Here is a 27,876-nt window from a genome sequence, read left to right as displayed (position 1 = left end):
AATGTGGAAGGCCATAATGATGGCTATGAAATTCTGAAGTCTCCAGCATTCTCCAATTTCCCTTGCCCTACACTCCTGTGAGTCTGCCATTGACACCTTGTCTGTGAGACATGCCTGGTTGTCAGGACTCTTAATTCTTAACTGCTACTTTGGCATTTTCTTCATTGCATCCTCAGAATATTATTTCACCATTACATTATAGTCTTTACATTTCTAAAACAAACCATATTTCACAGATGCTGTATTTGCCTTGCTATGAAGCAAGAATAGTTATACGCAGCATATTCTTGCAGTCTAGAGGCTGGAGAAAGGAGAAGGGACTGAAAATTGCCATGCATCATTCAGCTCCAAAGATGGGAAAGAAGCAGAGGTAGGGAAATGGAAAAGACAGATTAAAAAGTTAGAAATGAACCAGGCAGAGAAAACAACAAAGGAGGAGAACTGCATGGAGGAAAGCAGAAAACCAGGATGTAGAAGCAAGCAGCCATTATGGGGAAAGGAATATGTTTCCCAGTAGGCCATAGGAGAGCCTACTAGTAACCTATTCCTGGCCTGGTAGAGTTCATTATTTTTAAGAATAGACACAGAGAAGTTTGGCTCTCTCCCTTAATTCTCTCTTCATCCCTTTCCATCCTGGCTATCTCTAGCCTACCAGGGACCCTGAAAGGGGCACATATGCACAGATGATTGCCTCCTCACCTTTCCAATCATCCCCTCTGCCCCAAAACACTAGCATCTCTGTGAGTTCTGGAGCTGAGAGGGAAAGACTCTGTTTTGGCCCCTGTCAGAGCTGAGGGCCCATCCCCTGTGGGCCTATGATACAGGCATGCAGCAACAGTGCTAGGCAGGCCACTCAAGCTGGTTTGGAGAGAAAGAAAATATTTTTTGTTACCAAAAACAGACTCTCGGATCCCTGTCTTGGTTTTGGAGCTATATGGTTGTACAGGTATGAATTCAGTAGGTAACTTCATTTCTACTTAAAATGTCAAGAAGTAAATAATAGTTGGGAAATTACAGGTTTGGCATATTGATTTAATTGCAGTTAAAAACCTTTAAGGTCATTTGGAGTCTTCAGTTATCAAATTAATGGACAGTCTAGTTCATGTAGAGGGGACCCACTTTGAAATGTATAAAACAGTCAGTTTGCAAAATGACTTTCCTCACTTTTAAAAAGAAAATTAATTTACATTGTAGCTTAGGTTTACAAAACCCTTCTCCTCTGGAAGAAATAAGTAGCTTTCCTAGCACATATGAAGCCCAAGTAATGGAAAAAAAAGAAGCCATAATTAGCTAATGATTTATCTTACTCCCTTAAACTCTCCCTTTTATTGGACTGTGGGATTACTCGATTAACTTTAGACTAAAATCTCAAGTACCTCTTTCCTGTAGGTGTTTTCAACTAATCTGACTCCAGTTTGCTAGCTATGTTCGCTTATAACAACCTGCTTTGCTGACTCCTGTGGATATAGACCACTCCTTGTAATACTTCCCAACTGAAGTATCACACTCAGAAACATATAGTCTTCCTATAAAACCACCTCTTCTGAGACTACCAGCCATTTTCACTCTTTCAAAAGCAGTCTGAATCCAGAATTGCAATAGGAGGAAGGAGAAATTCTTGATTTCTTATTGTCCTTTGATGACACAAACTGAAAACTACTGATAGCATTTCAACCCAAAGTGAAGAGACTATAGCAAGAAAAAATAAAGCAAGGGAGGAAAGGACCAAAGGGGAAGGGCTGACCATTTTTGGTTCAAAACACAGGTGCAGTGACTATTGGATCCTGCAGGTGGAAAAAGGAGCAGGTATTATTACCAAAAGTGAGGCTTTGCTCTACTTACTTTTCCCCTGTTGCATTCATTTCTCTGCCAAAGAAAGTTGCCAACACACCATTCTACTCTACCTCAAGAACACTTCAGCCACCTCCGATCGAAAGACTTTGCCATTGATTCTGTCCAGGTTATTCTATCTTTCATTCAGATGTTTTCTGCCTCTTGGGGTGCAATTTGGTAGGTGGGAGGGAAGTCTACCTGTTCTCCCAACAACCAGCTACAACTTTACAACTTCAGTCTTCAACTTTACAAGACATATGTGAATATGACTGTAGATAGTCCGTTCCTTGATCCTGTATGAAAAAGTTAAGTCACCAGATTCAAAATGGGCCAACCCCAGGTGAGTGTGCTTTTGCTGACTGAATTTTTCAGTTGAGCAGTGTTTTTGCTGAGTGCTCGTTGTGGGCGGGGAATGAGTCTACCAGTCTGTTATACTGTACTCCCCCAAGTGCTTAATACAGTGCTCTACACATAGTAAGGGCTCAGGAAATATGATTGATTGATTGTCTAATGAACATAGTGGGTGGGCAGGGTAAAGTTCACACTTGTTCCTGGAGGCACACACTACTAATCTTGCTCACGAATCTTCAGTCCCAGAAACCCCGGTGTTGCCAGACCACTGCGATATGCTGGAGGCTTGGCTGCCACAGGGAACTTTCCTTTTCCTCCTAAAGTATCTTCACCTTCTGAAACCATCTCCTCATCCCAGATTCCAGCAGAGTCTTCAAAAGGAAAGGTTGGAATAAGGCAGAAAAAATTCCTCAGTAAGTTCACCCAATGACCCTTAACAATATTCTGCAGGAAAATGAAACAATGAGGAATTAGAGAGGGTCTCTGGGATGGTTTACTCTAAGAACCTTGGTTATATTACTGCTGAATCATGCATGCATGCATGTGTGCAGATGAACAAGGAAGGGCCCCTTTGTTTTGGCTGGCTGAGCTTCTCCCCTCTCCCATTTCCACCATTGGCTGGATCAATGAGAATGGTTTTTAATGGTCATTTGCATTGAAACAGTATATTCCATATTAATAATAGCAGTTTGGATGATGAAAACTAGGGCTTCATTTCTAGTCTCCCAATAATAATAATGGCGGTATTTGTTAAGTTCTTACTATGTGCCTAGCACTGTTTGAAGAACTGCGGTATTTGAATTGATTCTGTTTTAGACATCTATGGTTAACATCCTCATTCTCTTCTCTGTCACTTGTTTTGTTTTGTTTTTAAAAAAACAAAAACACTTGGGTTTTCAAATATTTGGCCTATGGAGAACATATAGAGCTGAATGGTCCATTAGACCAATCATCCCAATGAGATTGTATTATAGTTGTGTTCACTTTTAATCTCAGGCCCCTTAAATTTGGGTGGGAGGGCTATCTTGGTAGTTTGTTAAATTGTTTTCTAAACATCACTTCCTGGACATTTTCCCAAGCTCCAATTTCTGTTTACTCTCACTTCAGAGTGGTGAGGTGGAGGAGGAATGAGAGGAAAGAGAGTGAAAAAGGAAGGGGGAAGAGGTTAGCCATTTACAATCATTTAAGACAAATATGTAATAACCTTATGTTGGAGTCTCTAGTGGTGCTTCAGATGGCAATTTTTTGACAAGTTCAAATATGATTTGATAGGTGCATCTCCAAAGTCCTCCACTCACATGATCTTTGGAAGAGAATGATCGAGGGATGAATTCCAAAGGGACTTAAGTCTAGTTAGAGGTAAGTAAACTGGGCAGTCTAGCAGCTTGTGAAAAGAAAAATAATGTTTTTGTGCCACTGAAGTTCTTCCAAAGCCACAAATACAGAAAACATCACCAAAGCAGAAGCAGCGTGGCTTAGTGGAAAGAGCACGGGCTTGGTCGTGGGTTCTAATCCCAGCTCCGTCACTGGTCAGCTGTGTGACTTTGGGCAAGTCACTCAACTCCTCTGTGCCTCAGTGACCTCATCTGTAAAATGGGGATTAAGACTGTGAGCCCCATGTGGGACAACCTGATTACCTTGTTTCTACCCCTGCACTTAGAACAGTGCTTGGCACATAGTAAGTGCTGAACAAATACCACAATTATTAAAACAAAAGCAAAAATTCACATAGTTTGGGGAAGCAATGATAAATTTCTGTGATTCTGCTTGCAGATTTTTTCTCTTCCACAACATTTCACAAAGCACCAATGAAGAATTCTCAACCAAGTCATTTCTGCCTGGGACAGGGATGTCACATGCTTTTCTGTGGATGGGCCACATATGTGACTGGGCAACTGTACAATGCCACACCTTGAAAAAAGCTTTAAATGATTAATAAACCCTTTGAAATGATGTATAACCTAATATCATTAGCAAATAAGAAAAAAGGCATGCAATTGGTGACTATAACTATCTCTATTTGCTTGTAGATAAAGAGGCTCCGTTGAGGGACGGAACAGTGGTCCAAGATTAGGGAGAGGCGGTCACATATCATTTTTCCTTCTCATCAGCCACATACATAAACACACTCACTCACCCAGAAGACAGAAGCAACAGGAGAACACAAGGGGAAATCGCTCCCCTTCTAACTGTGCCCAACAACTTGGCTCCTTGTTTTAGGCTGGAGAGATGATGGATGCCATAGCCGTTGTCCTGAATTTCTGTCATGGTGGACCATTATACAGAGATGCTTCATAATCCCAGAACCCAGGAGAGACTTGTTGTCAGAAGCAGCAGCCCCTTCAGGTCAGACAGGAGCAAGGAGGTGGGACAGGAAGGGATCAACTGCAACTTTTTCCTGCTGCAACCAGCTGTACTACAGAAAGGACCAAATCTCAAAGTGGCTGCAAGCTGCCTGCTTGCAATTTATTTGACAGGCCTGGCCTAGGATGAAAGGCTTGCTTTTGGCCTTTCATAAATCACCTGTAGAGTACAGCTGATTCTACTATAATGGGTGTTTTCATGCTATTGAGGAATTAGGGAGCCTTCTTCCCGCAACATGTCTGTTTGAAGACAAGGCAATGAATGCAGGGTCAGAAGAAACAGATGGTTGCATGCACACAGGGTCAGTCAGTATGTCAGTACTAGAACGTAGGCTTAATGCAAGAAATGTAAGATTCTTCAGGTAGTTCTTGATTTTCAGGTTCATCTCGGTTCTGGCTGATTAAATTTCAAGGGCCACACAAAAAACAGTCAGGCAGAAAAGCCCATCTCCATTTGATGATAACCAACGTTGGGTTCTTGGGTAGGGTGTATTAGTGGGTAGACCTCACTGGAAGAATTGAGTACATGGAGCCTTAAATGCAGACCCACCAATAGAGGTTGATTTGCTGCTGCTGCATAATGTTCAATTATTCTTCACTGTGTGGAACATACAAGAACAACTTTAACTGATCCTCTGGGAACTGTTATTATATCAAAGGTGTTGTTGAGAACTATTTAGAGCAGAATTATTGTCATGAAAATTAGATGATAAATTACTCATGCTCTTCACTTTAAGCTTTTTTAAAAACTGCACTCAAAATTTGGGTACTTTGCTATTTCACTGCCAAATGTGGGCCAGTTCAGATCAACCCACAAATTCTTTCCATTGAAAGCACTGGGATAATTGATGGATAATCTCCAATACTGGCAGGAAGCAATGACTAGATCAGAAAAATTTGGTTAGAACATTCTTATCCCTACATGAGAGAGTTGAACAAAGTGGCTTTTCCCTTCCGCATTCAAAGACATGGTATTCTTCCCGGGTCCTGAAATGGAAGGTTAACCCTATATTGGTGATGGGAGTCTATTTTAATAATAATAATAATGGCATTTATTTAGCACTTACTATGTGCAAAGCACTGTTCTAAGCGCTGGGGAAGATACAAGGTGATCAGGTTGTTCCATGTGGGGCTCACAATCTTAATCCCCATTTTACAGATGAGGTAACTGAGGCACAGAGAAGTGAAGTGACTTGCCCAAAGTCACACAGCTGACAAGCGGCAGAGCCGGCATTTGAACCCATGACCTCTGACTCCAAAGCCCAGGTTCTTTCCACTGAGCCATGCTGCCTTATGCAAAGGCCTCTGGAGAAAAGAAAAAATAAGCAGGGGACACTTCCCATAGCACCTGTCCTCGTCACCCATGAAAATATTTCACGAAATAGGTTCTACAGGTTATAGCGTGAAATAGTCAGGTTCTACAGGTTATAGCGTGAAATAGTCAGGTCCTACATCTCCTAATGAATGCAACATATTTATCCCATTGCTTGTCTCAGTGCTGACTCTTCTCTGATGATTTGGGAGAATTGTGGTGGCCAAGGGAAGCAGCGATGACTAGTGAAAAGGGACTTGGCGTCAGAGGACCTGAGTTCCAGTGCAGACTCTGCCACTCCCCTGCTGCTGGACCTTGAGCAACTCACTTGACTCACTGGGCCTCAGTTTCCTAATTTGTAAAATGAGATTTAATACCTGTTCTCCCTCCTCCTTAGTCTGTGAGTCCCAAGTGGGTCAGGGGCTGTGCCTGACCTGATTAACGTGTGCCTAGCCCACCACGTATTATAATGCTTAGCACATAGCAGGCATGGATTGAGCGTTAAATGTGGGTGAAAATTATTCAGGCAAAATAATGTTTTTACGTGGTAGCAGGAAGCATAGCTACTCAAAAATCAGAGTATTAACGTATTTCATCGTACCAACTTAATATTTGATACAGAAATATACCTGTCCAAAAACTTTGGGTGAACCAGAAATGATTGTGAATAATCGATCATTCCATAAGAAACATATTTTGCTAACAAATGCATCTTCATTTTAATCTATCCATTTCTTTGGAAGGTTCATGTTAAAAACCATTTCCCGAAAACATGGTTTCTGTCTGCAAGTATCTGTCAACCACCCCACACAAGGGCTGAAAGCTTTCCACTATATGTCACAACAAAAGGTTTTGATGCAATAAAGACTGTAATTATTGAACATCTAGGAGAAATAATATTTTCCCTCTGGTACAGGTTATAACTGTTCTTAACACCCAACAGTGAATACTAATGCTGCACATCTACCTATGCACTTGAGAACAGAGGAAGACATTTTTGAACACTGATGCAAAGGAAAATATAATCTGAAGGTAAGAGCACAAACTTCTCCGCAAGTAAACGTCAATCAGAAGAGATTTCTGTAGAGTGTGAAAAGTTGATTTGAAGTAGAATTCTGAATTAAAGCTTACAATTAGATTTCTTGATGTAGACAGCATGGCTTTGTGCTAAGATGCAAGAAAGAAACAATACCAAGTATGCTGCAACACATTCTACAGATGTCATAGCAGCAGATGGCTTAGACTGCCTGAATTACTAGATAAACATTTAACTGAAAGTTTGATTTGATAAGAGTGGAAATTATACAAAACAAAAGGAAAATGATCCTAAGAAGCACTTAAATTAGTCATTTGTAATTTTCTCGGCTAAGTTTGTATGGTTGGGCTGCTATCCGAGAGATCTTTGAGAAAGGAATTTTGGAAAGCTTTGAAAGGAAATGTGTGCTATAAAAGTCGACTTCCATGGTTACTCTTAAAAACAAAAGACATTTATAAGGTAAATATACCTTTTTGCTGTAATTGCTACTGGGATATTTTCCAAAACCACGACTTGGGGAGTTATCTGAAACTTTTCTCACTTTACATTCCTCCTTCATCTGCACATACAAAAGCTGGGTTTTCTTTATTCATTGCCCCAGTTTCTTCAGTCTCAGTTTGCTCTGGTCCAGCACCTTTAGATTTTACTTTTAGTACATTCCAGGAAGTAATCATGAAAGAAAGCAAGAAGTCCCCACTGATGGTGAAATTCATCTAGGGGTGTGTGTGTGGATGAAAATAACAATGCAGGGTCCACAGTCCCAGCCAAACTGCGCACATACAAAGCCAACAATTAATAATAACAGACAGAGAGTAGGAGGAGAAGGAATTTATATTGAAATGCCAGGGTTTCTTTTGCTGGGCACAGTGGAGATGCCAGAAAGTAAGAGATAAGAAGGAATATTAATCATTTTGTCCTGCTAGGATTTGGGAACAACAAAAAAAAGCATCATAGAATATGGCCCTGAGGCTCAATGCCACCTTGGCTCAGGCAAGAGATGGTGGGAGAAACTTAATGACTGAAGCAGCTCTCTCTCCACCTGCCATCACTGGGGAGAAGCCCTGCCCTCTTCAAGAGCATAGGGCAGAGAGACTCCACCTTCCAAACAGTCATAACTCTGGAAGGTTGTGGTTATCTGGACCAGAGACAACCCTGGCTGAAGCAGTGAAAAACCTAGGGACAGTTCCTTCCCAACAGTGATGGACTTATATTTTTACAGTTGTCAGTTATTGTTGAATTATCTTAGTTACTCTGTCCCTGGTGCCTGTCTTTTCCATCTTTAGACTGTGAGTCCCTTGAGGGGCAGGGACTGTGTTCGAATGAACGTACATGTATTCTTCTCAGCACAAAGTGCAGAGAGCACATATTACCAGCATTTAATAAATATTATCATTACTACTACTACTTTGGATTACTTGCTTATCAATCAATCAATCAATCATATTTATTGAGCGCTTACTGTGTGCAGAGCACTGTACTAAGCGCTTGGGAAGTACAAGTTGGAGACATATAGAGACAGTCCCTACCCAACAGTGGGCTCACAGTCTAGAAGGGGGAGACAGAGAACAAAACCAAACATATTAACAAAATAAAATACATAGAATAGATATGTACAAGTAAAATAAATAATAGAGTAAAAATATGTACAAACATATATACATATATACAGGTGCTGTGGGGAAGGGAAGGAGGCAAGATGGGGGGGAGGAGGTAAGATTGAGGGGAGGAGGTAAGATGGATTTTGTATGTCTCAAGTTTTCTTCTATGGTATTTGTTAAGCACTTACTATGTGTCAAACACTGTTCTAAGTGCCGGTCATAATTTTGACCAAACTTCTAAAAATAAGCGTTAGCATCTAATTCTCTTATCATAGTAAATAATATGTATAGCTTTATACAAGCACTCCACCAAACTCCTAAATCCCTTTAAAGCCTACACCTCATTCCAATTTCCTTATCAGCATTATTATTGGTACTTTGTCCTCTTCATACCACTTCATCACTGTCTGGGTTGCTGATGTCAAGCCTCTGAGACTTGCCACAAATCCTAGAAAGCAGGCAGTTAGTTGGATTTGATTCTCTGCTAGAAAAAGTTATCACCACTTTTGGATTGGTGATACCAATGATATTGGATACATTCATACTTTACAAAACCACAAGCTGATTGCTCCTTCAAATTTATGTCTGATGTTTTGTTCTTTTTCCCCAGTGGCAGACTAGTTTTCCAAGTATAGACTACCTCTTTAGTTCAGTTCCCCAAAATATATGATTCAGCTTAATTATCAATTCTGTCCCAGTTTCTTTCCATTTCTTTCACTCATCTCCATCTTTCTATTCCCAGACTATGGACAGGGAAGTCTGTTGCTGAAACATTAGGAGGTTGTTAGATAGACTATTCCTCAGCATGAAGATGGATGCTGAGGAGAGCATCTATTAACAGTGTTGCTCCAAGCATCCTGTTGTTACTCTCAGAGACGAAATACTGGGCTGGATAAACCACAGGCCTCACCCAGTAATGGCATTACTTATGCTAATGATGATCATTGTTATCATTACCAATTATTGTTAACAGTTGACAATCAACAATTGCTAATTTTATTAATCGGGAAGCAGCAATACCTAGTGGATAAAGCACAGGCCTAAGAGTTCTAATCCTGGCTCTGCCACTTGCTTGTTGTGCAATCTTGGACAAGTCACTTAACTTCTATAATAAGTGCTCGGATAGACACAAGCTGATCAGGTTGGATGCAATCCATGTCCCACATGGGGCTCACAATCTTAATTCCCATTTTACAGATGCGGTAACTGAGACACAGAGGATTTAAGTGGCTTTCCCAAGGTCACCCAGGAGACAAGTGGCAGAGCTGGGTTATCAATCAATCAATCAATCAATCGTATTTATTGAGCGCTTACTGTGTGCAGAGCACTGTCCAAAGCGCTTGGGAAGTACAAGTTGGCAAGATAAAGAGACGGTCCCTACCCAACAGTGGGCTCACAGTCTAGAAGGGGGAGACAGAAAACAAAACAAAACATATTAACAAAATAAAATAAATAGGATATGTACAAGTAAAATAAATAGAGTAATAAATACGTACAAATATATACATATATACAGGTGCTGTGGGGAAGGGAAGGGGGTAAGGTGGGGGGGATGGAGAGGGGGAGGAGGGGGAGAGGAAGGAAGGGGCTCAGTCTGGAAAGGCCTCCTGGAGGAGGTGAGCTCTCAGTAGAGCCTTGAAGGGTTAGAATCCAGGTCCTTTTGACTCCAAGGCCTGTGCTCTATCCACTAGGTAACACTACCTCATCCCTGCCTCAAGGAGCTTACAATTGAGCAGGGGAAATATTAAAATAAATTGCAAGTAGGGGCAAGCAACCATTAGAGGATTTTGAGGTGATAGGCATATCCAGAAGGCTGGTGCAGTAGTTGAGATGGGATATGACAAGTGCTTGGACCAGCGTGGTGGCAGTTTGGATAGAAAAGAAGGGGCGGTTTCTGGAGATGTGAAGAAAGAATTGACAGGACTTGCTGCCTGACTAAATATGAGGGTTGAAAGAGAGCAAGAAAGGGATATTCACTTGTCAACAGAACACACATTTGGTCTGTACGGAACCATCTACATTCTCTCACTTGGTCCCCATATTCTCAAGTTCTGATGTCACAGATATAACTCATATCATACAGAATCAATATCATGAGGGAAACAAGACTTGCTGAGGAGAGACGGCTCACAGAAATGGATGCCAAATACTTCAATTTCTGAATGAAGGCTGGCAGTCCAGGTTGTATGTTAAGACAATCATTTATCTCGGGCCTTCCCAATCTGTCCAGAAGTATTAGTGAGGGTCTATTGACCCTATGCTTATACTCGACTTCTGGAGCAGTTCCCCTAATGTTAATTATACACAATACTTATCACTAAGTGGTATGACAGGATCACAATGAATGAGGTCCTAGCTCACAGTCAGAACCCCAGTATCAAAGTAGTGCTACTCACTTCACCTCCTTCCCTAGGCAGGACATGACAGGACAGTTGATGACAGCAGGATGCCTCAACAACTGCTCTATGGTGAACTGAAATGGGAAAACTGTAGAAAAGGTGGACAGAAGAAACTCTTTCAAAGACACAGTGAAGTCAAACCTCTAACTTTGTAGCATAGCAGTGGATTACTGGAAGACAGGTCAGAAGACAGGTCAGCTTCAAGTGTAGCAATCAGAAATGGGGTGATCATTTTAGAGCAGAAGTCTCAAGAACATCACGACACCAAGAAGAAGAAAAAGCAATGCCTGGCCTGTGGATAAAGTAAGTGCAACATGGCAGCAAGTAGCAATCTTTTCAGGAATTTGGTGTGGAAGGGATTGTCAATCATCTATTGGTCTTATCCATCACATTCGCATACAGTGATAAAATCTCATTGACACAGAAACATCATCTTCAAACTTGGAGGCCAATGCTCCTGCTTTCTTTTCTGAGCTAGAGAAAAAGAAAGGAAGAGGGGATGGAGTGGGAGAGATGGCAGAAGGAAAAAGAAGGAAAAAGGAAAAGGAGATATATATAGATATATATATATAGATATCTGTATATCTATAGATATCTACATATATCTATATCTATCTATATCTATATATGTATGTATATATATAGAGAGATATATATATGCACAGAGAGAAAGAGAAGAGAGAGAGAGAAGAGAGAGCGAGATCACAGTGAAAAAAACTGGATTTACTAATGAGGTCTCCACCTGAAATAGGATATACTCTAGTTTCTACCACAAGGAATAGATATTGCTTTCAATCACATCTTTTAAAGGTAACACTTCAAAAGTCACTTTAAAAGTAAAACAGTCATCATTCAGAAAATAGTAAATTACACTTAAAGGAACAAACAACATAAACAAAAAGCATTTCCTCCACTAGGGTATTCGTTAAGTGCTTTACTATGTGCCAGGCACTGTATTAAGCACTGGGGTAGATATAAGCTAATAGGTTTGGACATAGGCCCTGTCCCCCATGGGGCTCACAGTCTTAGTCCCTATTTTACAGCTGAGGTAACTGAGGCACAGAAAAGCTAAGTGACTTGCCCAGCAGACAAGTGGCAGAGCTGGGATTAGAACCCAGGTTCTTCTGACTCCCAGGCCTGTGTTCTATCCACTAGGCCACGCTGCTACTCACGTCTTCTCTACATCTCTGGTGTTGCATGGGTGGCGGAGGGCTGGGGGGGGCGTGGAGGCACGGTGCATCATGGCCTACCGGAAAAAGCATAGCACTGGAAGTCAGGCTACCCAGGTCCACAGCCCAACTCTGTCATTGGCCTCCCAAAAGACCTTGGGTAAGCCTCTTTAACCTCCCTTTGCCTCAGTTTCTTCATCTGCAAAATGGGGCCAAGATGCCTGCTCTCCCTCATTCTTAGATTAGAAACCCCATGTGATACAGGGCATGTGTCTGATCTGAATAAATGCAAAAAGAAAATTGCTAAAGTTGGAGTAACAATAGCAGGCTAACTGAATGCATGTGTAACACTACTGCTGCCCTAATCCCCTAAATCTCCCTTCCTTCAAATGTCCTGCTGTTGCTCTTTCTCCTTTCCTTTTCTAATTAGCATGGTCCTGCCCGAACCTTGTACACAGGAGCAGGTGGAAAGGACAGAGAATGAGGGAAGGGAGACCCTTTTCCCAGTCATGCAAGGATTAGGGGCTCCTCTACCCTGGCAGGAAGTGTAGGTGGTTTGGAGCCCAGAATTTGGGGAGGGTTGTGGTGTTGAGCCCACAGAGGCTGGAGGGTATCTGGACAAGGAGCCCTGCTGAGCAACTGGACTGCAGTGATCACCACCTGGTCACTCCCTAGGAAAGAGTGTCCTGTCCCCACCAAGTGTAGGGAAGAAGAAGTGTAGTGGGTAGAGATATGAAGTTCCAGGTGCAGCTGAAGCCAGTGCACAGCCATTTCCTCCTCTCCTGTCTCTGACTGTGAATTAACAGGCCTCCTACCCATCCTTATTTCAATGGTTTTCCAGTAAGGAGAGGACTAAGACATAAGAATAAATATACAAAGACCCCAAAGTTTTGCGTGGCAGAGGTGAGTTGCACACTCAACAAGTGCATAAAAAGTGGATAAGGGCACAGCTGTGTTTGCTCCTGCAAAAGGCACACAGTGGTGTTGTGTTCCATGGCCACAAATTGGACCCCTAACCCCAATCAACAATATCTAGTAATGCCTACTCTCATTCACTGGAGGATCAGGCAAGAGTGTGTGGGTGTTTCTGCACAAACCATCACGACTACTGAATAAATAATTCAAGGACATGTCCTACTGTTTGTGGGATACCCTCTCCTCTTGCACCTAAATAAAAGTTCTAGGCAAGTAGGTGGCTTGGGATATAATAATAATGATGGTATTTGTTAAGCGCTACCTATGTGCCAAGCACTGTTCTAAGCACTGGGGTATGGGACCGTCTCTATATGTTGCCAACTTGTACTTCCCAAATGCTTAATACAGTGCTCTGCACACAGTAAGCACTCAATAAATACAATTGAATGAATGAATGAATGAATACAAGGTAATTAGGTTGTACACAGGCTGGTCAATTATTGATAAGGCAGCAGCAAAACCTCAAGTATTTGAATCGCCCCATTTAGAGATGCACCTTTCACCCCAAATTGAAGCAGGGCTAGAAAATGTGCCCTAAACATGACCTGCTTTGCCAAACTCAGTCCTGGCTCACTTGCAACGTGGTTCAGAGTTTACTGCCTGTAAATGGCATTTCTGAAAATGAGGAACACCTATGTAACAGCCATACCTATATAAGTAACCTCCAGTAGTCAGTCAGTCATTGATTTTCAACCAACGTAGCCCATCTGGGATTTTTAATGCCATTTTTATGGTATTTGTTAAGTGCTTACTCTGTGCCAGGCACCGTTCTAAGCACTAGGGTACATACAAGCTAATCGGGTTGGAAACAGTCCATGTCCCACATGGAGCCCACAGTCTTAATCCCCATTTGGCGGATGAGGTGACTGAGTCACAGAGAAGTTAAATAACATGTAGACAAGTGGTGGAGCAGGGATTAGAACCCAGTTCCTTCTGACTCTTAGGCCCATGGTCTACCCACTAGGCAACACAACTTACAGCTTCCTTTTCTTGTCCCATAACCTCCTCCTTTCTGTTGGATTTTTTTTCCCCTGGTCCTGTCCCCTCTGACAGACACCCAACTATATCCCATTTCCAGGGGATGGCTATATCAGAGGCAAATCATCTGAACAAATGATCTCCCCACGCCATCACTCCTTTCTCTTTTCCATCATCTGTCACTTCTCATCATCTGCCTAATCTCCCCCTCACTGTGGGTAGGTACCTTTTCTGGAACAATCTCTTAATTTTCTCTTCCTCTCCCCTTCCCTTCTACCCTGAAAGCTGATAGCATTAGGTCTGGGCAGCCATAGCAAATTGGAAGATGGAGGCAATTATGCAGATCGATTAGGTAAAGACCCTTCTTTAACCTAAATTACACAGCTAATGGCCTCAACCTTCCATGTTCTTAACTGAGGAGATCTGGATGGTGAGCAGATTATAACGGAACACAGATATAAGAATTTGATGTTACAAACCATATTCTCCTATGCAGGACTGGAGACAGGGAGGGAGGGAGGGCAATCACCAGGCAAAGTGCCATGCCTGTGGCCTCAGTGACCCTTGCCCTTGGAGTGGTGCATCTCAGAAGGCATCACAGTGGCATCTGCTGGGTAACAAATCAGAAAACTCAAGGAAAATTCCCCATTTCCCACTTCTGTGCCACCGGTGTGCCACCGATGTGCAGCATGAGACTGTTGATAAACAAGGCCAATGTTCTGGAGTAGGTAGTTCTGGAAATCCAGCCCAGTTCCTGTATGGTATTCTTATACTTCACGGCTCCAAGGTCCTTGAGCACAGGCTCCCCTGCTGCTCACCTAACCCAGGCCCTGCCCCCAGAAACAGCTTGTATTCCCAGACTGGCTGCGTGATTGGCTTCAGCTGCCAATTTTATAAAATGGGAATATTAGTGATTGCAATAATAATCATGATTAATAACAATAGTAATGATATTTGTTAAATGCTCACCTTGTGCCAGGCATTGTACTAGCACTGGGGGACACACAAAATAATCATGTCAGACTCAGTCCCAATCCCCACATGGGGCTCACGCTGTAAGGGGGAGGGAAGTTTCATCTCTATTTTATAGATGAAGAAACTGAGGCATAGAGAATTTAAGTGACTTGCTCAAAGGCAAACAGCAGGAAAGCGGCGGAACCAGGATTGGAACCCACGTCCTCTAACTTCCAGGCCCATGGGGCTTTCTGCCAGGCCACAGTGCATCTCTTTTCACCTTCTTTATAGCCCTTGAACTCTACAATTATGCCCCCAAATGAGCTTTGAACAGAGAAAGTTTGGGGAAGAACTGTATTTGTAAATGTGTCATACTACAGTCCTGTAGACTGTAAGCTTCTTATGGGCAAGGAACATGTTTACCCACTCTGTTATATTGTACTCTTCCTGGTGCTTAGTACAGTGCTAGTAAATAGTAAGTGCTCAGTAAATACCACTGATTGATTAACAACAACAGTATTTCCTAGCACCATGTGGTATTATTCTAAGTATTTTCTCTGAGGATTGAACAAGCTAGCTCTAGGATGCAAGTAGAGAAATGGGAACAGAGGAGGGGACAAGTGTATTCCTCATAGCCTTCACTGCCTCCAAAGAGAAGCCCATATGGTTTTCATTTCTTCCTTATGAAACAAACCAATAGTTCACACTGATGCTCTGAAACGCTGCTACCCATGAAATGTTCGTAAAGACATACAGCTAAACATGATTATACAGACAACAGCTGCACTGAAATATTTATGTCAATTCTATAATTGAATTAATATCTGATGAAGAAATAAACCTGTTACCAGAACAAGTACACAGTATTCGAATTACTATCAATCCATTCGGCACACAACTGATATTACCCTTCCTCACATAATCTGGGCTGGAGAGGACTACATTTCGCTGTAGGACAAACAAACTCTACCCAAGCTACTGACTGAATGGAGGAGAAGCAGCATGGCCTAGTGGATACAGCATAGGCCTGGGAGTCAGAAGGACATCAGAATAATAATTACAGTATTTAAGTGCTTACTATGTGCAGGGCACTGTACTAAGTGCTTACCAAATACCACAATTATTATTATTATTACTAGGAGTTGGAAAGCTACTGGTGCTGACCATTCAGGGGAGTATATTAAGAGGAATGGGAAGAGTTCACAGTTTCCTGATATTATTGCTTGGTTCCGGTACTGTACTAAATGAGTTTAGTCCCTGTGGACCCCAGATTTAGACTCACAGAAAGAACAAAACAAACTTCTTTCTCAAATTTTGCTCCATTTCATCATCATCATCATCATCAATCATATTTATTGAGTGCTTACTATGTGCAGAGCACTGTACTAAGCGCTTGGGAAGTACAAATTGGCAACATATAGAGACAGTCCCTACCCAACAGTGGGCTCACAGTCTAAAAGGGGGAGAAAGAGAACAAAACCAAACATACTAACAAAATAAAATAAATAGAATAGATATGTACAAGTAAAATAAATAAATAGAGTAATAAATATGTACAAACATATATACATATATACAGGTGCTGTGGGGAAGGGAAGGAGGTAAGATGGGGGGATGGAGAGGGGGACGAGGGGGAGAGGAAGGAAGGGGCTCAGTCTGGGAAGGCCTCCTGGAGGAGGTGAGCTCTCAGCAGGGCCTTGAAGGGAGGAAGAGAGCTAGCTTGGCGGATGGGCAGAGGGAGGGCATTCCAGGCCCGGGGGATGACGTGGGCCGGGGGTCGATGGCGGGACAGGCGAGAACAAGGTACGGTGAGGAGATTAGCAGCGGAGGAGCGGAGGGTGCAGGCTGGGCTGTAGAAGGAGAGAAGGGAGGTGAGGTAGGAGGGGGCGAGGTGATGGACAGCCTTGAAGCCCAGGGTGAGGAGTTTCTGCCTGATGCACAGATTGATTGGTAGCCACTGGAGATTTTTGAGGAGGGGAGTAATATGCCCAGAGCGTTTCTGGACAAAGATAATCCGGGCAGCAGCATGAAGTATGGATTGAAGTGGAGAGAGACACGAGGATGGGAGATCAGAGAGAAGGCTGGTGCAGTAGTCCAGATGGGATAGGATGAGAGCTTGAATGAGCAGGGTAGCAGTTTCCTTCTCCAAAGAGGGAAGGCAAGGCTCAGAGAGATAGATGTGAAATGTCAATCAGGCAGAATGGGCCAATCAAGAGGATGCAATCCCAGTGCCAAAACAAACATGTCTGTGGGGCCCCAAAGAAACGTTTTTCAGCTGCTTGGTATTACCTGTGACAACATTTCCAGTAGACGGCCCCCCTCCTTTGCTTGGAGAATGAAGCTGAAAATGTTACTGCCATTAGGAAACATATGCCTTTGGAACATTTCCTTCATCTGGGCATGTGTTCAGTCCCATGTACACTTGGCCAGAGTAAGCCTCCAAAGTAGAGATAAAGCCTGAAATTGCTCAGTAGCACTGAACTCACTATAAAATGTTGGTTCCTGCTGAAGTTGGAATTAGCAACAACTTGCAGAAATGTTGGTTTAAATGAACTGGACTTAAACTGGATTCCTCCCTTCAAATAAACATTAGAGAATTGATTGGTGGCAAGAGAATTATTGGACACTGGGAGAGAAAGGGATTGAGGGGAGATGGAATGACACCATAAAAGCTTTTATTAGCTTGAAATGGCTTAGAGTAGTACTGCCACTATGAGGTTAGCGGAAGTCTTTAACAGACTGTAGGATAAATGTATATCAAAAATCTTCCATAGAAGGGAGAAAAAAAAGGGAAATAGATGACAAGTGCAGTACTTTAACGGGAAAAATTTCTTCAGAAAGGAAGCAAGCAATGAGGCCAGGAGAGGAATAAATGGTGTAGAAATGACAATCCCTCTTCAGTCAGGACCCACGGCTCCACTCACTGCTGATAAGATCCAGCATGTGTCAGTTGTCAAGTCTCTCTTGTCACACTTCAATGTGAACTTTCCAGCAAAAGGGGACAAGAGGCAGTGAAGGGGAAAACGGTGTGGCATCGAAGGACTTGTGCATTGAGTGTGAAGCCATTTCAATTTTATATCTGAAAGGACTTTGTAGGTGATCCCATGAATGTAATTATTCTCACCTAATAAAAGCAACATATGCTAAGACAATTAAAATATTTTATTATAGATCTCTTCACTGTAGCCAGTTAGAAGGAAAAAAATAGCAAAGGTGGGAAAATATGTTTACAGAGAACTAGGGAGAAATCTGCATGAATTCTGCGAGAAGCAATGTGGCTTGGTGGAAAGAGCACGGGCTTGGGAGTCAGAGGTCATGGGTTCTAATCCTAGTTCTGCCACTTATCAGCTGAGTGACTTTGGGCAAGTCACTTAACTTCTCTGTGCCTCAGTGACCTCATCTGTAAAATGGGGATTAAGACTGTGAGCCCCACGTGGGATAACCTGATGACCTTGTATCCACCCCAGTGCTTAGAACAGTGCTTGGCACATGGTAAGCACTTAACAAATACCATCATTATTATCAAAAAGGAGAGAAGTTGATTGCAATTTCTAAAAGGGAAACAATTATGTTCATTCTTCCTGGACAGTGACAATTTTACCTTGCAAAATGCCACCGCTTTGGCCCCATAGCTAGCTACAGTCACTGGACTTACTCTTTAGGTTTATCCTCAGGAAGGACTTACAGAAAGCCAATAATAACCTAGAGTAGCCCTAGGGAGATTCACATGCCTCTTCATGTCACATTTCTTAAAGAATGATGGTAGGAAGAAAATATCAGACCATGTGCATTGCCATTATTTGGGCAATCAATCAATACTCAATGGTATTTATTGAGCACTTAACCATATTTATTAATGATGGCATTTATTAAGCACTTACTATGTGCAAAGCGCTGTTCTAAGTGCTGGGGAGGTAAAGGTAATCAGGTTGTCCCACGGGGGGCTCGCAGTATTAATCCCCATTTTACAGATGAGGGAACTGAGGCCCAGAGAAGTGAAGTGACTTGCCCAAAGTCACACAGCTGACAAGTGGCAGAGCCGGGATTTGAACCCCTGACCTCTGACTCCAAAGCCCGTGCTCTTTTCCACTGAGCCATGCTGGTTCTCACTGCGTGCTTCCTGTGTGCAGAACACTGCACTAAGCGCTTAGGAGAGCACAGTATGATGGAGTTAGTAGACATGTTCCCTGCCCAGAGGAGCTTACAGTCGAAAGGGGGAGACAGACATTACTGTGTGCAAAGCAGTGTACTAAGCACATTTTTATGGTGTTTCTAATGTACCCAGAACTGTACTAAGCACCGGGGTTTACCAAGCACCCAAGTGCTTAGTACAATGCTCTGCACATAGTAAATGCTCAATAAATCCCATTGATTTATTGAAACAAGCTAATCAGGTTGGACACAGACCATGTCCCTCATGGGGTTCACAGTCTTAATGTCCATTTTACAGATGGGGGAACTGAAGCACAGAGAAGTTAAGTGACTTACCCAAGGTCACACAGCAGACATGTCACAGAGCCAAGATTGGAACACAGTTGTTCTGACTCCCAGGCCCTTCCACTAGCCCATGCTACTTCTCCAGTTTGGTGCCTTTGTTGCCACAGCATCTTACATTAGTTATTTTAATTTGCTCTCCCACCATCCCTATGAGGTAGGGTTCAGTTGTTATTATTCCCATTTTACAGATGGGGAAATTGAGGCGTGGGGAGGTTAAATGACTTGCCTCTAGCGTGGCTCAGTGGAAAGAGCACAGGCTTTGGAGTCAGAGGTCATGGGTTCAAATCCCGGCTCCACCAGTTGTCAGCTATGTGACTTTGGGCAAGTCACTTAATTTCTCTATGCCTCAGTTACCTTATCTGTTATATGGGGATTAAGACTGTGAACCCCCTGTTGGACAACCTGATCACCTTGTAACCTCCCCAGCGCTTAGAACAGTGCTTAGCACATAGTAAGCACTTAATAAATGTCATCATCATTATTATTATTATTGTCCAAGGCCATGCAGTAGACAGGCATCAGAGCTGGGACCGGAACCTGGGACTTCCAACTTGCAAGACCGCAGCTCTTCCACTATGCCACAGTGTCTTCCCTTGGGAGAGTACGAGGCAATAGAGTTGACAGACACAATCCCTGCTCTCAAGGAGTTTACAGTCAAACCAATGCCCCTTCCGGCCCAGGATTCTGTCTCCAACCGCAACACCAGGTCACTTGGAAGGAACTGTGTGACAGTCACTCTTCTGGATACCCATCCTCATGGGTAGGTTAGACTAACTAATATCAGTAACCTTTGCCTTCCCCAACTTTCCCACAAGTAGGTCATTATGGACTGCTCATCCATCAATCTATGCAAATCCCTTTTAAACTCACTGATATTTTCAGCCTGCAGAACTCGCTGTGGGAAAGAATTTCATGTTTACCACCCGCTGTGTAAAGAAGAGCTTCCTTTTGTTTCAGATCTTACCACCTACCAGGTTCAGTGGGTGCCCCCTCACCTGGTGTGTGGTATTTGGTGAACAGCAATCTTTGCGCCACCTGTCCACACACTTCACAATTTTTTTTTAGATTTCAACCATCTTCTCTCAGTCCTGGTCATTCTTTAAAGACTATAGAGATATAGCCTTTTCAGTGTTCCCTCACAGGGAAGCTGCTCCACCCAACTGATTATCTTAATACAGTAATGTTGGGTGAAAGCAAGCTGAGCCCTCTGGCAGGAAGTCACTCAGAATTTTCATTCTTCTTCCTATAAGCACAAAACTACTTCTCTCCCTGCAAAGCACGGCATATTTAAACTAAGACAAGAAATGTTACATGTCAAAGGGGAAACTCTGTCCTTTGGGAAATCTGCCATATATTGTTGAAAAGACCATTAAGGTCTTACCTGCATCAAAATTACTTTTCCTTTATGGTTTCCATGTACTGACACTTTATGTCATTAGCAGCCTTAAAATACAATTATTTTCCATTGACGGTATAATTTCTCTCCCCCTGAAACTAAACAAATCCTAAAATTAAAGTCAGCATTCATTCATTCAATCATATTTATTGAGCGCTTACTGTGTGCAGAGCACTGTACTAAGCGCTTGGGAAGTACAAGTTGGCAACATATAGAGATGGTCCCTACCCAACAGTGGGCTCACAGTCTAGAAGGGGGAGACAAAGAACAAAACATATTAACAAAATAAAATAAATAAATAGAATATGTACAAGTAAAATAAATAGAGTAATAAATATGTACAAACATATATACATCTATACAGGTGCTGTGGAGAAGGGAAGGAGGTAAGGCAGGGGGAATGAAGAGGGGGTGGAGGGGGAGAGGAAGGAGGGGGCTCAGTCTGGGAAGGCCTCCTGAGAGAATAAGAGAATAAGACAATTCTCAGCGGAGAATTATTCTCAGCAGAGAGAATAAGATGTCTGAAAAGTAGATTCATTCAACTGGGATTGGCATGACCTTGGAATCTGATCCTTTTAGAAGGCTTGCAGACACGGGGAAAAACTACTTGTTCTAGGGAAATGGATAGACAAAATAAGAATGTGTTTTCTAAAGTTTATCAGAGATGAAAACTTTTGGTTTTCACCTTGTTTGAAGTGGAAGTCCACAGAAACACTTAAAACTACATTAAGTAGAAGAGAAGCAGAGTGGCTCAGTGGAAAGAGCATGGGCTTTGGAGTCAGAGGTCATGGGTTCAAATCCCAGCTCCACCAATTGCCAGCTGTATGACTTTGGGCAAGTCACTTAACTTCTCTAGGCCTCAGTTACCTCATCTGTAAAATGGGGATTAAGAGTGTGAGCCCCCCATGGAACAACCTGATCACCTTGTAACCTCCCCAGCGCTTAGAACAGTGCTTTGCACATAGTGCTTAATAAATGCCATTATAATAAATGCCATTATAAGAGTGAATTTAGGCAAGGCAATGGGCAAATGGATCTGTGTTGAGAAGACTTTTCCATCCCACTTAGCATAACACCAAGCCAAGTGATGCCCCAAATGTCCTGCTACCATGATTTCTGGATTGGCATCACTGTTAAGCTCTCTATGGTACATCACTTCAACAACATGTAGGACAAAAACAGATGATCCACTTTTCTGCCAGGGTCTGGGAAGGAAAACAAGTGCATCCTTATAAATGATACGACATGGGTACTAGGGTTACATATGACTAAAGACTAGGATAAAATGACATGGGAATTCTTTGCAAAGATCAAAAAGACCCTAACTGCATCATTTACAAACACCACCACTACAGTCAGGATACGTAAAATAGGTTAGAAGGAGGAATCTGAGCTGTGGTGAAGCGGGCCCGATTCTTCCTATAAAAGGGGGGCCAGAACTATTCTTGACTCCATAATGTAAAATGGATGTGGTAGATATAATATGCACTGACATGATCCAAGGGCTGGCAAATGGGATTTGGAGAAAAGTGGAAGGAATTGAGATGATATAGATTCCAGAAAAGAAGGCTACAAATAATTTAATGATGAATTTTAAGTATACAAGGGCCCATTCTATGGAGGCTATCTAGTGAGCAGCCTCTGGTTCTCTATCTCCACTGACAGCTGAAATTACAACCTGAGTGGCTTTGGTTAGCTTTCAGGAAGATTTTCCCATCATGAAACACCTCTTTCTTGGGAGGTCTTTAAAAACAGGATTGATCCATTTCTGTCTGAGATGGACTAGATGAACCAGCCCTCTAGACTGTAAGCTCATTGTGGGCAGGGAGTGTGTCTGTTATATTGTTATATTGTAGTCTCCCAAGTGCTTAGTGCAGCATTCTGCATACAGTAAGCACTCAATAAATACAGTTGATTGACTGACTGATTAGTTGTGACTTCACTCAGCTAGTCATTCTCAGTCCAGCAAACACAATGTTTCTGGGAACATATTGCACTGAAAGAGAGTGCTGGCGATCAATAGCCAGAGAATGATCTTGGGCCTGCTTTGCTGCTCTGTTTGCATAGATTCTCCTACTATCTATCACTGTTTCATCTGCGTCCTTCAGCATTTACTTTACTGTCTTTCCTGATAGTCTCCAACCCCTGCAGCCTCTTCCACATTCCCGAATATCAAGGCATAGCTAATCACTGCTAATAAGTTCCCGCTAGTGTTCTCATCCTCTCTGGCTCAAATGGGATTTTTTTTCCAGATATTGTTGAATTTAGAGATTTTTTCATCTGATCTATCATCCAATCTGCGTGTCCCTTATCTACCCCAGCGCTTAGCACAAAGTCAGTACTTAACAAATATTCCAATTATTATTATCATTGTTGTTATACGTTGCCTACCAAATTGTCAAAAGCCAAACCTGAATCATCAACAAACCATCATCTGAAGCTGTCATCAACGATGCAATCATCTAAAATTCCAGACATGACACTTCTCTCTCACCCCTCATACCCCTAACTTCGGCACTAGTCTTAATTCTAAGTTTCAGTGATTGAGGTTGTTCTCAGGTTGAGATTTTGCAGCTGAGGTGGAGACAGGTCCAAAATAAATTATGGCCATAATTTATTTTGTACAGGACACAGAAGAGAATGAAAAAAATGAAATTGTAGTGATACATTTATTTACCAATTTATTTTTCCATTTTCCATTAATTTTCCTACTGTTTTACCCCTTTTATATTTGGCAATCCCAACCACAAAGATCCTATAATGTTGAAGGATCACAAGCATCAAGATGATGACCATCAAAGCTCAGCTTCTATGGGATGGATATATGATATGGATGAATGATAAACTGATGCCTGAGACAATCTCATATGGAGACCTGAGGACCGGAACATACTCCACAGTTGTCCAAGAGCAAGGTATAAAGATAAATGGAAGATCACCCTCTGTCAAAACTAGCATTTGGGAACTTGGGGCATAAGACACGTCCTCCTGGGATCAGATCTGGCATTTAGCTATTCCATCTTTTGCAGCAGCAAAGGTGAATGAAGCGTGTTAGGGAAAGGTGATTTTAAACCTGCAAAATAACCAGTGCTAAACTTAACATGCATGATCAATAGTTGGCCGTGTGTGTCACACTTTGGTCTCCATGTGCATTTCACAAAGCTCCACAAGTGTTGTACCGAGGCTTGTGTGTCAGTTTTGGCAGGGGACTCCATCATCTCCATCATCATCATTTGACCATTTGTGGTTTCAGCATCTTCCTTTAGACTATAAGCCATGTTTGGATGTTCCCTAAGTGTCTAGTACAGTATTTTGGACATACTTTATACCTACTGCTCATTGCTGAAATCTGCAAAGGCTTGAGGGCAGCAGGGAAGTAACTGAAGGGAGATGGAGAGGTTAGCCAGCTGAGAAATGGAAGGGGAAGGATGGGAGAGACAATGGAAGGCTTAGAACTACAAAGGAGGAGAGAGAGAAGAGGTAGTTTCCCACAAGCGCCACTTAGAGGAGATGGCATATTTCCTGGGTTCTAGCAACCTTATTAGCACTCATCTTTCCATGAGAACAGATTACTAACTTGGTCACATGAGTTGTGAGATACCCCTTTCCCTATAAAAAGTTCCAATATTTCACCAAACCTTCTTGCAAGACATGTATACTAATACTATTACTATTGTATTTGTCAAGTGCTTTCTCTGTGTCAAGGGCTATTCCAAGCGCTGGAGTAGATACAAGTTAATCAGGTTGGACACAGCCCCTGTCCCATATGGGGCTCCCTCTTCACCTTCCCTTCTGTTTGGTCCAGTTTTATTCCAGAATTCTGAAATGTTTCAACCTCATCAAACTGTCCTGAGTTCATTTCCCCTTCTATGCTATTCATTATGAGGCCAGTCTTGAGAAGGGTGATAAGAAGCCATCCTGTTTTTCTTTGGCACCAGCTATTTAGTGAACACACTGGCAAATCAATACTGGATGAGAGACAACCTGTTCCTACAATCCATCTTCCATCCTCGAGGGCCTTCCCCATCCTCCAGGGCCTCCCGCATCCTCCCCACCCTCCCCCACTGAGACTCCCTGCACCTGTGATTGGCTCCATCCAGCAGGTTTTTTTAAGCTTGTTCCATCTCCACCTGCCCCTTCCCTGGCTTGCAGCACTTACTTCTTTGCACTGCAAATGTCCCAGGCCAATCAGGAGGAGAGTCTAAAAACTGTTGAACAACCGAGGCAAAAACAGCAAATGTTCTAATACTCAAGAAATGTCTTAATGTGTAGACATATCTGAGTTAAAATGCCCAAGCATGTTGAGATTTGTTGATGAATGATTTGGACTAATCATCAGTGCTTTGGTTTGGGAGGATAAATATGAAATCCTTACATTATTTTTCTACAGTTTGGGAGGTTCTTCTGTAATCTCCTATTTTCCTTTAAAAATTCGACAACTCTTCACTGTAAAACGATGAAAGAGGAAATAAGGTAAACTCTCCGCTTGTTCCAGCATTCAGGGGAAATTTTAAGATAGTTTACATTGTTGGGAAAGAGGCTATGGAAAAAAAATCACTGTACCTGAAATGAAGATAGTTATAAAAATGGCATTAATTTGCTTAGACCAAGAGATTTTCACAGGAGAGCAACTAGCAGAAAATATTATGAAAATGTCCAAGAGGACTGGTAATTGAGTTGATTAGTGTGACCTTGGTTATGAAGGTAATAGGAGAGTGAACGGCGCTTAGACTGAGTTATCACCCTGCTCCCCTGTTCTGAGATGTAGTGAGGTATGTAATTTGTTCAGGGTGAATCTGAGTAGCCTAGCCTTTCCTTGACAAGGTAATACACTCTGACTAGCCAAGCTTGCCCTGCTGCTTCTTTTTTTTTTTCCCACCTGCGTGGAGTAAACAGTAGGGAGTCAGATAAGAAACGATAAACTGGGTCCCTCAAGTGCCATATGTGGATATTTCTGCTGGTAGACCCTTTTGGCCCAAAGAATCTTTTCAAATTAGTCCAGCTACCATGAAACACCTTGTACAGAAATACCGCAAAGCAAGAAAATTCTAAAGAAGTGCTGGCCTCGGCCAATATCCCATTGCACTATCTGGCTCTGTGGTGCAAAAGACTGTGTTTTGGATTTCTAACATGATGGGACCTTTGCACAGGATGTGTGCTCGAGTCCACCAGTCATCTTCTTTTCCCTCTTGACTGTAAGCTCCCTTTGGGCATGGAACGTGTTACAACTCTGTTATATTGTACTCTCCCAAGCTCTTAGTGCAGTGCTCTTCACACCGTAAGAGCTTAATAAATATGATTGCTTGATTGCATTCTGCTTGCCATGCCTCTATTGGCAGGCCTTATCAGGTTGGGGCAGCCTAATTTCAACAGGGGCTTTCTCTTCTAAGAAAAGAGGGTAGTAATAATAATAATAATAATAATAATAATAATAATAATAATAATAATGGCATTTGTTAAGCGCTTACTATGTGCAAAGCACTGTTCTAAGTGCTGGGGGGATACAAGGTGATCAGGTGGGGCTCACAGTCTTAATCCCCATTTCAGATGAGGTTATTTGAGGCACAGAGAAGTTAAGTGACTTACCCAAAGTCACACAACTGACAAGCGGCTGAGCCGGGATTAGAACCCATGACCTCTAACTCCCAAGATGGGGCTCTTTCCACTGAGCCACGCTGCTTCAGACCCCATGATACAGACCCCATGACCCTATATAAGCCCAGGACTCTAGTTTCAACCTTAATTTTCCTGTTTCAGGTCAATGTCAGACAACAGAATTAGACTAATATATATTTTATAGTATAGTTTACAATAAATAACCAAACACCTTTTCAAAGAAAACAAAATATCAGTTCCAAGCACATTCGATCAGCTACCAGTAGTGGGGTCCAACTGAAACCCCATGCCATTGTCCAAATACATAGGATAATCTAAGGTGATCCTGAATCATCCATAAAATGCTGAGGAATAGAACTATATTCAAAGTGTTCTCCGTCACTAAGGGAAAAGATGCAATCCTGTTTCTTTTTTCTTTTTTTCCAGACACACTGGAGGATGTAACACGGAAGCTGGAAGCCAGTTAACATCTGCTTTTACTCACTGAAGAAACTCCCAGTTCAACATGCCACAAATGCCATAAAAATTTTTGACAAATCATTCAAGAACTGTCATATGGTGCTGATCGCTGTGCCAGATACTGCGCGCACCCAAGTAAGTGTATGAGGTTTTACGGACCAATTCTCAAACAGCACAGCACTTTGGAAGAACAATCAACTTGAAAAAGACTGAGATCAAGCAGAAGCCAGACACAACCTGCAGCCAAAGATTTTTATCATTCAACTTGCTTCCTCAACTGCACATTAAGAAATGATGTGCTGATAACTAGAGCAATAGTCAACTGGACAAAAATGACCTATATGTTCTTCAGGACTTGACTGACTTGTGTCCAATGGATTGAAACTGGGTGGTGCCTACGTCTAATATCTCCTACCTATTTCCTGCCTTCCGATCATGCTCCCATCCACCTGGCCATTCCCCGGATTTTTACTTAAAACCTACTTAAATTTCATCTCCTCTATGGAGGTTTCCTGAATTGAGTAAAGGGTGACCCTGACATGCACTATCCCCCTATTTATGCCTTCCCGTTTATGTTGCTGTAGGTTACTCTCTGCTAGATTTTCATGTCTCCTGCATTTAGACAAAATACCTTCAGGATCTCCTTCTCCTGAAACCCCTGGCGACTAACAACTGTGCTATGCCCACAGCAGGTACTCACAGGTCATATTATGGTGTTGATGAGCTTCCTGAGTGCAATTTTTACAATTAATGGCCAGTCCAATGATTTATATGGGAGATACCATGACCTACTGGACGGGTTATAAGGCTGGGAGTCAGGAGATCCAGGTTCTAATCCCAGCTCTGCCGCTGGCCTGCTGTGCAACCTTGGACAAGCCACTTACTCCCTCTGGGCCTCAGTTTCCTCATCTGTAAAATGGGGACAAGATACCTACTCTAT

The 27,876-nt window shown here is 42.4% G+C and overlaps 1 protein-coding gene and 1 long non-coding RNA gene across 3 annotated transcripts in view; one reads left to right on the top strand and one right to left on the bottom strand.

Annotated features, from left to right (window-relative positions):
• WWOX (WW domain containing oxidoreductase) overlaps positions 1 to 27,876 on the bottom strand; it is a 1,164,534-nt gene that overhangs the window by 18,456 nt on the left and 1,118,202 nt on the right. The gene's annotated exons all lie outside the window — the stretch shown is intronic.
• Positions 1,165 to 27,817, top strand: LOC119949106. 2 transcript variants are annotated; one of them, XR_005457169.1, is made up of 5 exons: positions 1,165 to 2,597; positions 3,457 to 3,543; positions 6,803 to 6,891; positions 23,614 to 23,776; positions 26,904 to 27,817. It is a non-coding gene; the product is annotated as an uncharacterized LOC119949106 (long non-coding RNA). The 2 variants fall into 2 exon arrangements; XR_005457168.1 differs by having other exon boundaries at positions 6,776 to 6,891.

The sequence above is a fragment of the Tachyglossus aculeatus genome, chromosome X2 (genome assembly GCF_015852505.1).
Source record: "Tachyglossus aculeatus isolate mTacAcu1 chromosome X2, mTacAcu1.pri, whole genome shotgun sequence".
NCBI lineage: Eukaryota > Metazoa > Chordata > Mammalia > Monotremata > Tachyglossidae > Tachyglossus > Tachyglossus aculeatus.
This window is presented reverse-complemented; position numbering and strand designations above follow the sequence as displayed.